Consider the following 12,031-nt stretch of genomic DNA (forward strand, 5'->3'; position numbering starts at 1 on the left):
GGCAAGAGTCACATATAGTCAGAATTACTCAGAAGTTTTCTTAAGTCACCCATAGCAGTAGGTCAAACATAGCTTTGGGAATACAATACTGTAAAGTAATATGCAGGTGTGAGTATATCAAGTAGACAGTATTTATAGGTGTAAGGTATATATACTATATAATGTGTACTATAATATATAACATACAATTCCAAGGAGGGATTATGCTGATAAAATAAATCAAGCTAGCTTTTTGTAACACTTGAGCAAATTTATAAATTTTCCTTTTTTTTTTTTTTAAGATGGAGTCTCACTCTGTTACCCAGGCTGGAGTGCAGAGGCACCATCTCAGCTCACTACAACCTCTGCCTCCTGGTGGGTTCAAGCAATTCTCATGCCTCAGGCTCCCGAGTAGCTGGGACTACAGGCACGCACCACCACGCTCAGCTACTTTTTGGATTTTTTGGCAGAGATGGGGTTTCAACATGTTGTCCAGGCTGAGAATATTCTTATTTCCCATTTGGTGTCATCACCTAAGTTTTTGTGGATAACTTTGTCAGTTTCTCTGTAGTCTTTAGTTAGTTCTTCAGTTTATTTTACAAGATTGTAGTAAATACCCACTAGTATGAACAATGCATTTCTCTTATTTGTCTGTGGTTGGGAAACTGCTAAATCATCCATACCTTCTTCAGTAGGTTTCACTAAAAGTCCTCTCTGTCTGCCTGTAGACAACCTCATTGAGGGCAATTGCCCATTGAATTTCCAGCATTATTTACATAGTTCTTTCTCTCTTTCTCTCTAGCTCCCTCCTGCTCCATTAGACGATAAGACTTGGCTATGTCTAAGAGAAATCCAAAATAACAGTGGCTTATATAAGAGATAACTTTAATTTTATTTTATAAAACAAATCCAGAATTAGGTGCAGAGCTGTTTTGGTGGCTCCATGGTCACCAGGGACACGGTCTCCTTCTCCTTTTCTGTCCTGCCATCCTGGTTTGTGGCTTCCATCCTCGTGGCTACTGCAGCTCCAGCCACTGTATCCACATTCCAGTCAGCAGGAGGAAGGAAGGTGGTGTTCAGGAAAATTACCCCAAACTTGGAAATAATGCAAAAGGATGATTTCATATCCTGCCAATGTCATACTAAAGCATTGTCCAGTTCCCCTAATGGTCATCTCGCTCTTGGGAAATGAACTACTCTTTTGGTACTATTGATTAGAGTTAGATGTTAACTTAGAAGAACTGATTAGATGCAGATGAAAACCAGCAGAGATGGTTTTCTAACCTTGCAGAACATTCGTCACTTTTACATCTAACTTAGCATTGTTATTTCAGAGTTTTTGGTGTTTTTTGTTTGTTTGTTTATTTCTACTGAACCTGCTTTGTCATCTTACTGACTTCCCTCATCAATGATTAATTATACTTTAGGATGTGCTCAGATAATGTGTGGAAATTATATTTTTAATATTTGTATGTTTTGACAGTAGGAAGGACAAAGGGGCTTTCTTCAAGTCAATAATTTCCCTAAATGTCTACCTAAAATGTCTGCTTGTAACTTATTGGCCAGAACTTAGTCACAAGGCTACACATAGCTACAAAGGAGGCTGGGGAAGTAGTCTTTAGCTAGGTGCATTAAAATAAGGGCTCTTTTCCTAAGAAAGGGAGGCAGAGATCAGATAGCAGGGAATAACTAATAGTCTTTGCACAGGGACATGTATCAATTGATTTTGCCTCTTTTACCTGTATTTCTGCCTTTCCCTCTATGTTTGCTTCTTTCTAGTACCCTAAAAGCACATCAGAGAATACCAACAGCTTTAACACCTTGGACCTGAATCCTCCTCCAGCTATCAGGACAACATTCTTTTTCCCCAATGGAGGTCCTATAAAGAACAGTCTCACTTGGCTCTGCTCTCTCACCTCCTCCTCCTCCTTCACCCACTTTAAGCAGGTTTCTCTTCCTCTCATCCACTAAACCTTCTCTGCTAGGCCACAGCTGATCTCCTAAACATCACACTCAAATCAACTGCATCTTGCACAAAGCAATGATTTAATAAATGATTACTGAATTGTTCAATATGTTTGCTCTGTTTTCTTATTCTTTCTTAAGACAGTATTACTTTCTTCTCAATTGCAAAATTAATATTTTAGTTTTATTATGGGCCAACTAGGTTCTTTTGACACATCTATGAAAATCTAATTCTTAGACAACACTTTGGTTCTGTACAAAAATACATTCCAACTTTCAAACGATTGGCCTAAGAGTACACTTCTGGAAATTTTTGACCTTTTTGTAGGCCCAGGTCTGTTTATTCATTTCCCCTTCCATTGAATAGGAAAAAGAAATTGGCTTTTTGTTGCTAATAAAAGCAAATTCTACTTGGGTTGTTTCCAAAGCACAAGAGCCAGTGGTAAGGAATCCCCAAGGGAAAAACACAAATAAGAATCTTTAATAATGTGTTTTCCTCTAATCCCCTTCCTGATCCTTTCTCACCAAATGGATCTAGCTATTTTCAAGTTCAGTTTTTGCTCTAAACCAGAGAACATAGTGTCCTAAATTGATACTTCACCCTCTATAAGCCTCCCCCTCTTGGCCTGCTTTATTTATCAGGCAGGGCACCTCCAGGGATTTGGGGTTGGGCTTGAGGAAGCCCAGGTGGTTGGCAATTGCCAGCAGGATGTAGTTATACTGCCCCAGTGTGGCAGTTTTCATCCTATTTCAAATGCAGCTTTATTTTTTCTCTCATGCTTCTTTGAGTGAGTATATCATAGGACATTAAGGGATGGTGGTGGCTTTAGGGAGACCCACAATGCTTCTATCAGTTCTTCCTCCCAGGTTTTGGGGGCTATAAGTGAAGGGAAGAATGGCTTTGAATTTTAATAGACTACTCTCATCTGCCATATCTAAAGAATGCTTCTAGCAGGGAGAAGGCAAACCTCAAGGGAAGAGGTTGGTCAGTTTTTAATCAGCTGGGTCTCATCTAATCTTGCCAAGCTCTAAGCAGAGATTGCAAATTTTGGATCCATAGACTAAATCCAGCCTCAGACATGCTATGCTTGGCTGACATGGATGGTACTTTTTGTTTTAATTCTTTAAAGGCAGCATTTAAAAGGAAGATTTTGTATACAAATCCAGACTTCTGCCATCTTAACATTGCATTCCTGAGTTGCAGCAGTTGGCTGAAACCGAGTAGCTATTGTTTCCTCCAGGTGGGGTTTGCCCTCTGCAATTTTGTCACAGACTTCACTTCCCCCTGTGACACATCCAGCTGCTTCCCCCATTTAATATCTGCTGCGCCTCTGCCGGCATGTGAGTTTTGGATCCCTGTTGCAAACAGCTGGGGATGGGGAGAGGTATCAGGACAGACTTCACAGAGGAGAGGAATTAAGCTGGTCCTTGAAAACTGATAGGAATTTTCCCAGTAAAATAAAAAGGTATGGAACCTCTAGGAAAGCAGACAAGTAGAGAAAAGACACAGTTATGAAGATTTTGGGGAAGGATCAAATCGAACCTTAAGAAAGGCCAGTGTAGTCTTTCAGCATGACGTTGAATTTCAACAGACTTTAGTTCCAATTCAGGCTCTACCACATACTTTCAGTATGACCTTGAGTAAATTATTCAATTTCTTTGAGCCTCAACATACTCATCTGTATAGTAGACATAATACCTCTATCATATGATCATGACCACAAAATGAGGTAACATATATTATTTTAAAAAATTTGCTGGAGTTCGAAAAGTGCACATATCAAAAATGTGCAGCTCAGTGAATTTTAACAAAGTGAACACATTCATGTCACCAGCACCCAGGTCAAGAAATAGACAATATTGGCATTTCTTTTTTTTTTTTTTTTTTTTTTTTGTTTTTTTGAGACGAAGTCTCACTCTGTCGCCCAGGCTGGAGTGCAGTGGTGCTATCTCAGCTCACTGCAACCTCCGCTTCCTGGGTTCAAGCAATTTTCCTGCATCAGCCTCCTGGGTAGCTGGGATTACAGGTGCCTGCCACGGTGCTGGGATAATTTTTGTATTTTTAGTACAGATGGGGTTTCACCATCTTGGGCAGGCCGGTCTTGAACTCCTGACCTCGTGATCCACCTGCCTTGGCCTCCCAAAGTGTTGGGATTACAGGCGTGACCCACCACGCTCGGCCTATTATGATTTTAATTTATAAGAAAAGCAGTTTAATGGGCTCATGGCTCTGCAGGCTGTACAGGAAGCATGGTGGCATGTGCTTGTGGCGAGGCCCCAGGGAGCTTTTACTCATGGTGGAAGGCAAAGCAGGAGCAACTTTAATTTTTTAAAATTTCAGCTTTTAGGTCCAGGGGATACATGTGCAAGTTTGTTACATGGGTAAACTGTGTGATACTGAGTTTTGGGGTGTGAATGATCCTGTCACCCTGGTAGTAAGCATAGTACCTAATAGGTATTAATAGTTTTTCAACCCTTGTTTCCCTTCCTCTTTCCCCTCTCTGGTAGTCCCCAGTGTCTACTTTTCCCATCCTTATATCCATGTGTACTCAGTGTTTAGCTACCACTTATAAGTGAGAACATGTGATACTGGGTTTTCTGTTCCTGCATTAATTCACTTTGGATGATGGCCTCCAGCTGCATCCATGTTGCTGCAAGGGACATGATTTTGTTCTTTTTTATGGCTGTGTAATATTCCATGATATATATGTACCACATTTTCTTTATCTAGTCCACTGTTGATGGGCATCAAGGTTGATTCCATGTCATTGCCATTGTGAATAGTGCTGTGATGAACATACAAGTGCATGTGTCTTTTTGGTAGAATGATTTATTTGCCACTGGGTACGTACCCAGTAATGGGATGGCTGGATTGAATGGTAGTTCTGTTTTAAGTTACTTGAGAAATCTCAAAACTGCTTTTCATAGTGGCTGAGTGGATTTACATTCCCACCAAGAATGTATAAGCATTCTCTTTTCTCTGCAACCTTGTCCACATCTGTTATTTTTTGACTTTTTAATAACAGCCATTCTGACTAGTATGAGATGGTATCACACTATGTTTTAGATTAACGTTTCTCTAGTGATGTTGAGCATTTTTTCGTATGTTTCTTAGCCACATGTATGTCTTCTGAGAAGTGTCTCTTTGTGTCGTTCGCCCACTTTTCAAGCGGGTTATTTGTGTTTTGTTTGTTGAATTATTTAAATTCCTTTTAAGTTCTGCATATTAGTTTGTGAATATTTTCTCCCATTCTGTAGATTGCCTGTTTATTCTGTTGATAGTTTCTTTTGCTATGCAGAAGCTCTTTAGCTTAATTAGGTCCCACCTGTTAATTTTTTTGTTGAAATTGCTTTTGAGGACTTAGTCATAAATTCTTTGCCAAGGTTGATGTCTAGAATGATATTTCCTAGGTTTTATTCTAGAATTTTTTATAGTTTTATGTCTTTCTTTTTCTTTCTTAAAAAAATTATACTTTAAGTACTAGGGTACATGTGCACAACAAGCAGGCTTGATGCATAGATATACATGTGCCATGTAGGTTTGCTGCACACATCAACTCATCATTTACATTAGGTATTTCTCCTAATGCTATCCCTCCCCCAGCCCCCACACCACACAGGCCCCGGTGTGTGATGTTCCCTGTCCTGTGTCCAAGTGATCTCATTGTTCAGTTCCCACCTAGGAGTGAGAATATGTGGTGTTTGGTTTTCTGTCCTTGTGATGGTTTGCTGAGAATGATGGTTTCCAGCTTCATCCATGTCCCTGCAAAGGATGTGAACTCGTCTTTTTTTATGGCTGTGTAGTTTTCCATGGTGTATATGTGCCACATTTTCTTAATCAAGTCTATCATTGATGGACATTTTGGTTGGTTCCAAGTCTTTGCTATTGTGAATAGTGCCTCAGGAAACATATGTGTGCACATGTCTTTATAGTAGCATGATTTATAATCCTTTGGGTGTATACCCAGGAATGGGATTGCTGGGTCAAATGGTATTTCTGGTTCTAGATCCTTGAGGAATCACCACACTGTCTTCCACAATGGTTGAACTAGTTTACAGTCCCACTAACAGTGTAAAAGCATTCCTATTTCTCCACATCCTCTCCAGCATCTGTTGTTTCCTGACTTTTTAATGATTGCCATTCTAACAGGCATGAGATGGTATCTCATTGTGGTTTTGATTTGCATTTCTCTAATGACCAGTGGTGATGGACTTTTTTTCATGTGTCTGTTGGCTGCATAGATGTCTTCTTTTGAGAAGTGTCTGTTGATATCCTTTGCCCACTTTTTGATGGGATTGTGTTTTTTTCTTGTAAATTTGTTTGAGTTCTTTGTAGATTCTGGATATTAGCCTTTTCTCAGATGGGTAGATTGCAAAAATTTTCTCCCATTCTGTAGTTTGTTCACTCTGCTGGTAGTTTCTTTTGCTGTGCAGAAGCTCTTTAGTTTAATTAGATCCCATTTGTCAATTTTGGCTTTTGTTGCCATTGCTTTTGGTGTTTTAGTCATGAAGTCCTTGCCCATGCCTATGTCGGGAATGGTATTACCTAGGTTTTCTTCTAGGGTTTTTATGGTTTTAGGTCTTATGTTTAAGTCTTTAATCCATCTGGAGTTAATTTTTGTATAAGGTGTAACAAAGGGGTCCAGGTTCAGTTTTCTGCATATGGTTGGCCAATTTTCCCAACACCATTTATTAAATAGGGAATCTTTTCCCCATTTCTTGTTTTTGTCAGGTTTGTCAAAGATTAGATGGTTGTAGATGTGTGGTGTTATTTCTGAGATCTCTGTTCTGTTCCATTGGTCTATGTATCTGTTTTGGTACCAGTACCATGCTGTTTTGGTTACTGTAGACTTGTATTATAGTTTGAAGTCAGGTAGCGTGATGCCTCCAGCTTTGTTCTTTTTGCTTAAGATTGTCTTGGCAATGCGGGCTCTTTTTTGATTCCAAATGAACTTTAAAGTAGCTTTTTCCAATTCTGTGAAGAAAGTCATTGGTAGCTTGATGGGGATGGCATTGAATCTATAAATTACTTTAGGCAGTATGGCCATTTTCATGACATTGATTCTTCCTATCCATGAGCATGGAATGTTCTTCCATTTGTTTGTGTCCTCTTGTATTTTGTACAGGTTTGTGGTTCTCCTTGAAGGGGTCTTTCACATCCCTTGTAAGTTGGATTCCTATGTATTTTATTCTCTTTGCAGCAATCGTGAATGGTAATTCACTCATGATTTGGCTCTCTGTTTGTCTGTTATTGGTGTATAGGAATGCTTGTGACTTTTGCACATTGATTTTGTATCCTGAGACTTTGCTGAAGTTGCTTACCAGCTTAAGGAGATTTTGGGCTGAGACAATGAGGTTTTCTAAATGTACAATCATGTCATCTACAAACAAGGACAATTTGACTTCCTATTTTCCTAATCGAATACCCTTTATTTCTTTCTTTTGCCTGATTGCTCTGGCCAAAACTTCCAACACTATGTTGAATAGGAGTGGTGAGAGAGGGCATCCTTGTCTTGTGCCAGTTTTCAAAGGGAACGCTTCCAGTTTTTGGCCATTCAGTATGATATTGGCTGTGGGTTTGTCATAAATAGCTCTTATTATTTTGAGATACATTCCATCAATACCTAGTTTATTGAAAGTTTTTAGTGTGAAGGGCTGTTGAATTTTGTCGAAGGCCTTTTCTGCATCTATTGAAATAATAATGTGTTTTTTGTTGTTGGTTCTGTTTATGTGATGGATTATGTTTATTGATTTGCATATGTTGAACCAGCCTTGCATCCCAGGGATGAAGCTGACCTGATTGTAGTGGATAAGCTTTTTGATGTGCTGCTGGATTCAGTTTGCTAATATTTTATTGAAGATTTTCACATAGATGTTCATCAAGGATATTGGTCTAAAATTCTCTTTCTTTTTGTTGTGTCTCTGCCAGGCTTTGGTATCAGGATGATGTTGGCCTCATAAAATGAGTTAGGGAGGATTCCCTCTTTTTCTATTGATTGGAATAGTTTCAGAAAGAATGGTACCAGCTCTTGTTTGTACCTCTGGTAGAATTCAGCTGTGAATCCATCTGTTCCTGGACTATTTTTGGTTGGTAGGCTATTAATTATTGTCTCAATTTCAGAGCCTGTTATTGGTCTATTCAGAGATTCAAATTCTTCCTGGTTCAGTCTTGGGAGGGTGTATGTGTCCAGGAATTTATCCATTTCTTCTAGATTTTCTGGTTTATTTGTGTAGAGGTGTTCGTAGTATTCTCTAATGGTAGTTTGTATTTCTGTGGGATCAGTGGTGATATCGCCTTTATCATTTTTTATTGCATCTATTTGATTCTTCTCTCTTTTCTTTTTTATTAGTCTGACTAGTGGTCTGTCTATTTTGTTGATCTTTTCAAAAAACCAGCTCTTGGATTCATTGAGTTTTTGAAGGGTTTTTTGTGTCTCTATCTCCTTCAGTTCTGCTCTGATCTTAGTTATTTCTTGCCTTCTGCTAGCTTTTGAATTTGGTTGCTCTTGCTTCTCTAGTTCTTTTAATTGTGATGTTAGGGTGTCGATTTTAGATCTTTTCTGCTTTCTCTTGTGGGTATTTAGTGCTGTAAATTTCCCTCTACACACTGCTTTAAATGTGTCCCAGAGATTCTGGTATGTTGTGTCTTTGTTCTCATTGGTTTCAAAGAAATCTTTATTTCTGCCTTTATTTCATTATTTACCCAGTAGTCATTCAGGAGCAGGTTGTTCAGTTTCCATGTAGTTGAGCGGTTTTGAGTGAGTTTCTTAATTCCGAGTTCTAATCCAATTGTACTGTGGTCTGAGAGACAGTTTGTTGTGATTCCTGTTCTTTTACATTTGCTGAGGAGTGCTTTACTTCCAATTATGTGATCAATTTTAGAATAAGTGCAATGTGGCTCTGAGAAGAATGTATATTGTGTTGATTTGGAGTGGAGAGTTCTGTAGATGTCTATTAGGTCTGATTGGTGCAGGGCTGAGTTCAGGTCCTGGATATCCTTGTTACCCTTCTATCTCATTGATCTGTCTAATATTGACAGTGGGGTGTTAAAGTCTCCCATTATTATTGTGTGGTAGTCTAAGTCTCTTAGTAGGTCTCTGAGGACTTGCTTTATGAATCTGGATGCTCCTGTATTGGGTGTATATATATTTAGGATAGTTAGTTGTTTTTGTTGAATTGATCCCTTTGCCATTATGTAGTGCCCTTCTTCGTCCCTTTTGATCTTTGTTGGTTTAAAGTCTGTTTTATGAGAGACTAGCATTGCAACCCCTGCTTTTTTTTGTTTTCCATTTGCTTTGTAGATCTTCCTCCATCCCTTTATTTTGATCCTATGTGTGTCGTTGCACGTGAGATGGGTCTCCTGAATACAGCACACTGACAGGTCTTGACTCTTAATCCTTTTTGCCAGTCTGTCTCTTTTAATTGGGGCATTTAGCCGATTTACATTTAAAGTTAATATTGTTATGTGTGAATTTGATTCTGTCATTATTGATGTTAGCTGATTATTTTTCCCATTGATTGATGCAGTTTCTTTATAGCATCGATAGTCTTTAGAGTTTGGCATGTTTTTGCAGTGGCTGGTACCGGTATTTCTTTCCATATTTATTGCTTACTTCAGGAGCTCTTCTAAGACAGGCCTAGTGGTGACAAAATCTCTCAGCATTTGCTTGTCTGTAAAGAATTTTATTTCTCCTTCACTTATGAAGCTTAGTTTGGCTCGATAGGAAGTTCTGGGTTGAAAATTCTTTGAAGAATGTTGAATATTGGCTCCCACTGTCTTCTGGCTTGTAAGGTTTCCATAGAGAGATCTGCTGTCAGTCTGATGGGCTTCCCTTTGTAGGTAACTTGACCTTTCTTTCTGGCTGCCCTTAACATTTTTTCCTTCATTTCAACCTTGGTGAATCTGGCAATTTCTTGAGGACTATCTTTGTGGTGTTCTCTGTATTTCTGAATTTGAATGTTGGCCTGCCTTGCTAGGTTGGGGAACTTCTCCTGGATAATATCTTAAAGAGTGTTTTCCAACTTGGTTCCATTTTCCCCATCACTTTCAAGTACACCAATCAAATGTAGATTTTGTCTTTTCACATAGTCCCATATTTCTTGGAGGCTTTGTTCATTTCTTTTTACTCTTTTTTCTCTAACCTTGTTTTTTCACTTTATTTCATTAATTTGATCTTCAATCACGGATACCCTTTCTTCCACTTGACTGAATCAGCTATTGAAGCTTGTGCATGTGTCACAAAATTCTTGTGCCATTGTTTTCAGCTCCATCAGGTCATTTAAGGTCTTCTCTACACTGTTTATTCTAGGTAGCCATTCGTCTAACCTTTTTTCAAGGTTTTTAGCTTCCTTGCTATGGGTTCAAACATGCTCCTTTAGCTTGGAGAAGTTTGTTATTACCAACCTTCTGAAGCCTACTTCTGTCCACTCATCAAAGTCATTCTCTGTCCAGCTTTGTTCCATTGCTGGCAAGGAACTGCAATCCTTTGGTGGAGAAGAGGTGCTCTGGTTTTTAGAATTTTCAGCTTTTCTGCTGTGGTTTCTCCCCATCTTTTTGGTTTTTATCTACCTTTGGTCTTTGATGTTGCTGACCTACAGATGGGGTTTTGGTGTAGATGTCCTTTTTGTTGATGTTGATGCTATTCCTTTCGTTTGTTAGTTTTCCTTCTAACAGTCGGGTCCCTCAGCTGCAGGTCTGTTGGAGTTTGCTAGAGGTCCACTCCAGATCCTGTTTGCCTGGGTATCACCAGCAGAGGCTACAGAACAGCAAATATTGCTGCCTGATCCTTCTTCTGGAAGCTTCGTCCCAGAGGGGCTCCTGCCTAAATGAGGTGTCTGTCGACCCTCCTGGGAGGTGTCTCCCAGTTAGGCTACTCAGGGGTCAGGGACCCACTTGAGGAGGCAGTCTGTCCATTCTCAGAACTCAAATGCCTTGTTGGAAGAACCACTGCTGTCTTCAGAGCTGTCAGACAGGGATGTTTAAGTCTGTAGAAGTTGTCTCCTGCCTTTTGTTCAGCTAAGCCCTGCCCATTGGGGTGGAGTCTAGATGCAGTAGGCCTTGCTGAGCTATGGTGGGCTCCGCCCCATTAGAGCTTGCTGGCTGCTTTGTTTACATACTCAAGCCTCAGCAATTGTAGACGCCCCTTCCCCCGCCAGGCTCCTGCCTCGCAGGTGAATCTCAGACTGCTGCGCTAGCAGTGAGCAAGGCTCCATGGGCATGGGACCCTCTGAGCCAGGCATGAGAGAGAATCTCCTTGTCTGCCAGTTGTTAAGACCTTGGGAAAAGCACAGTATTTGGATGGGAGTCTCCCATTTTTCCAGGTACAGTCTGTCATGGCTTCCCTTGGCTAGGAAAGGGAAATCCCCTGACCCCTTGTGGTTCCTGGGTGAGGCGACACCCTGCCTTGCTTCAGCTCGCCCTCCATGGGCTACTCCTACTGTCCAACGAGTCCCAGTGAGATGAACCAGGTACCTCAGTTGGAAATGCAGATATCACCCGTCTTCTGCATTGACCACGCTGGGAGCTGCAGACCGGAGCTGTTGCTATTCGGCCGTCTTGGAATGGAGCTCTAGTTTTATGTCTTACATTTAAGTCTTTAATCCATCTTGGGTTAATTTTTGTATATGGTGAAAGGTAGGGGTCCAGTTTCATTCCTCAATATTTGGCTAGACAGTTATGCCAGCACCATTTATTGAATAGAAAGGGCTTTCCCCATTGCTTGTCAACTTTGTTAAAGCAGATCATTTATTTTCATTGCCACATAGTATTCCATTGGGTGATTATCCTACCATTTATTTATCCAGTCTTGATTAATGGGCATTTGGATAATTTTCCATTTTTGCTTTTAAGAATAGTACCTTGCTGGGTGTGGTGGCTCATACCTGTAATCTCAGCACTTTGGGAGACTGAGGCGGGCAGATCACTTGAGTCCAGGAGTTTGAGACCAGCATGGACAACTTAAGCGAGACCTTGTCTCTATTATAACACAGTTTTTAATTAAAAAAAGAGAAGAGTATAATTATGAAAATTTTAATACCCGTCTTTTGGTGAATATATTCTTGAATTTCTGTTAAGTATCCACCTAGA

General features: G+C 40.0%; 1 long non-coding RNA gene across 2 annotated transcripts in view; it reads left to right on the forward strand.

Annotated features, from left to right (window-relative positions):
• The window catches only part of LOC115899650, a 61,777-nt gene that overhangs the window by 22,260 nt on the left and 27,486 nt on the right, over positions 1–12,031 (forward strand). The gene's annotated exons all lie outside the window — the stretch shown is intronic.

This window comes from Rhinopithecus roxellana, chromosome 9 (assembly GCF_007565055.1).
Source record: "Rhinopithecus roxellana isolate Shanxi Qingling chromosome 9, ASM756505v1, whole genome shotgun sequence".
Lineage (NCBI taxonomy): Eukaryota > Metazoa > Chordata > Mammalia > Primates > Cercopithecidae > Rhinopithecus > Rhinopithecus roxellana.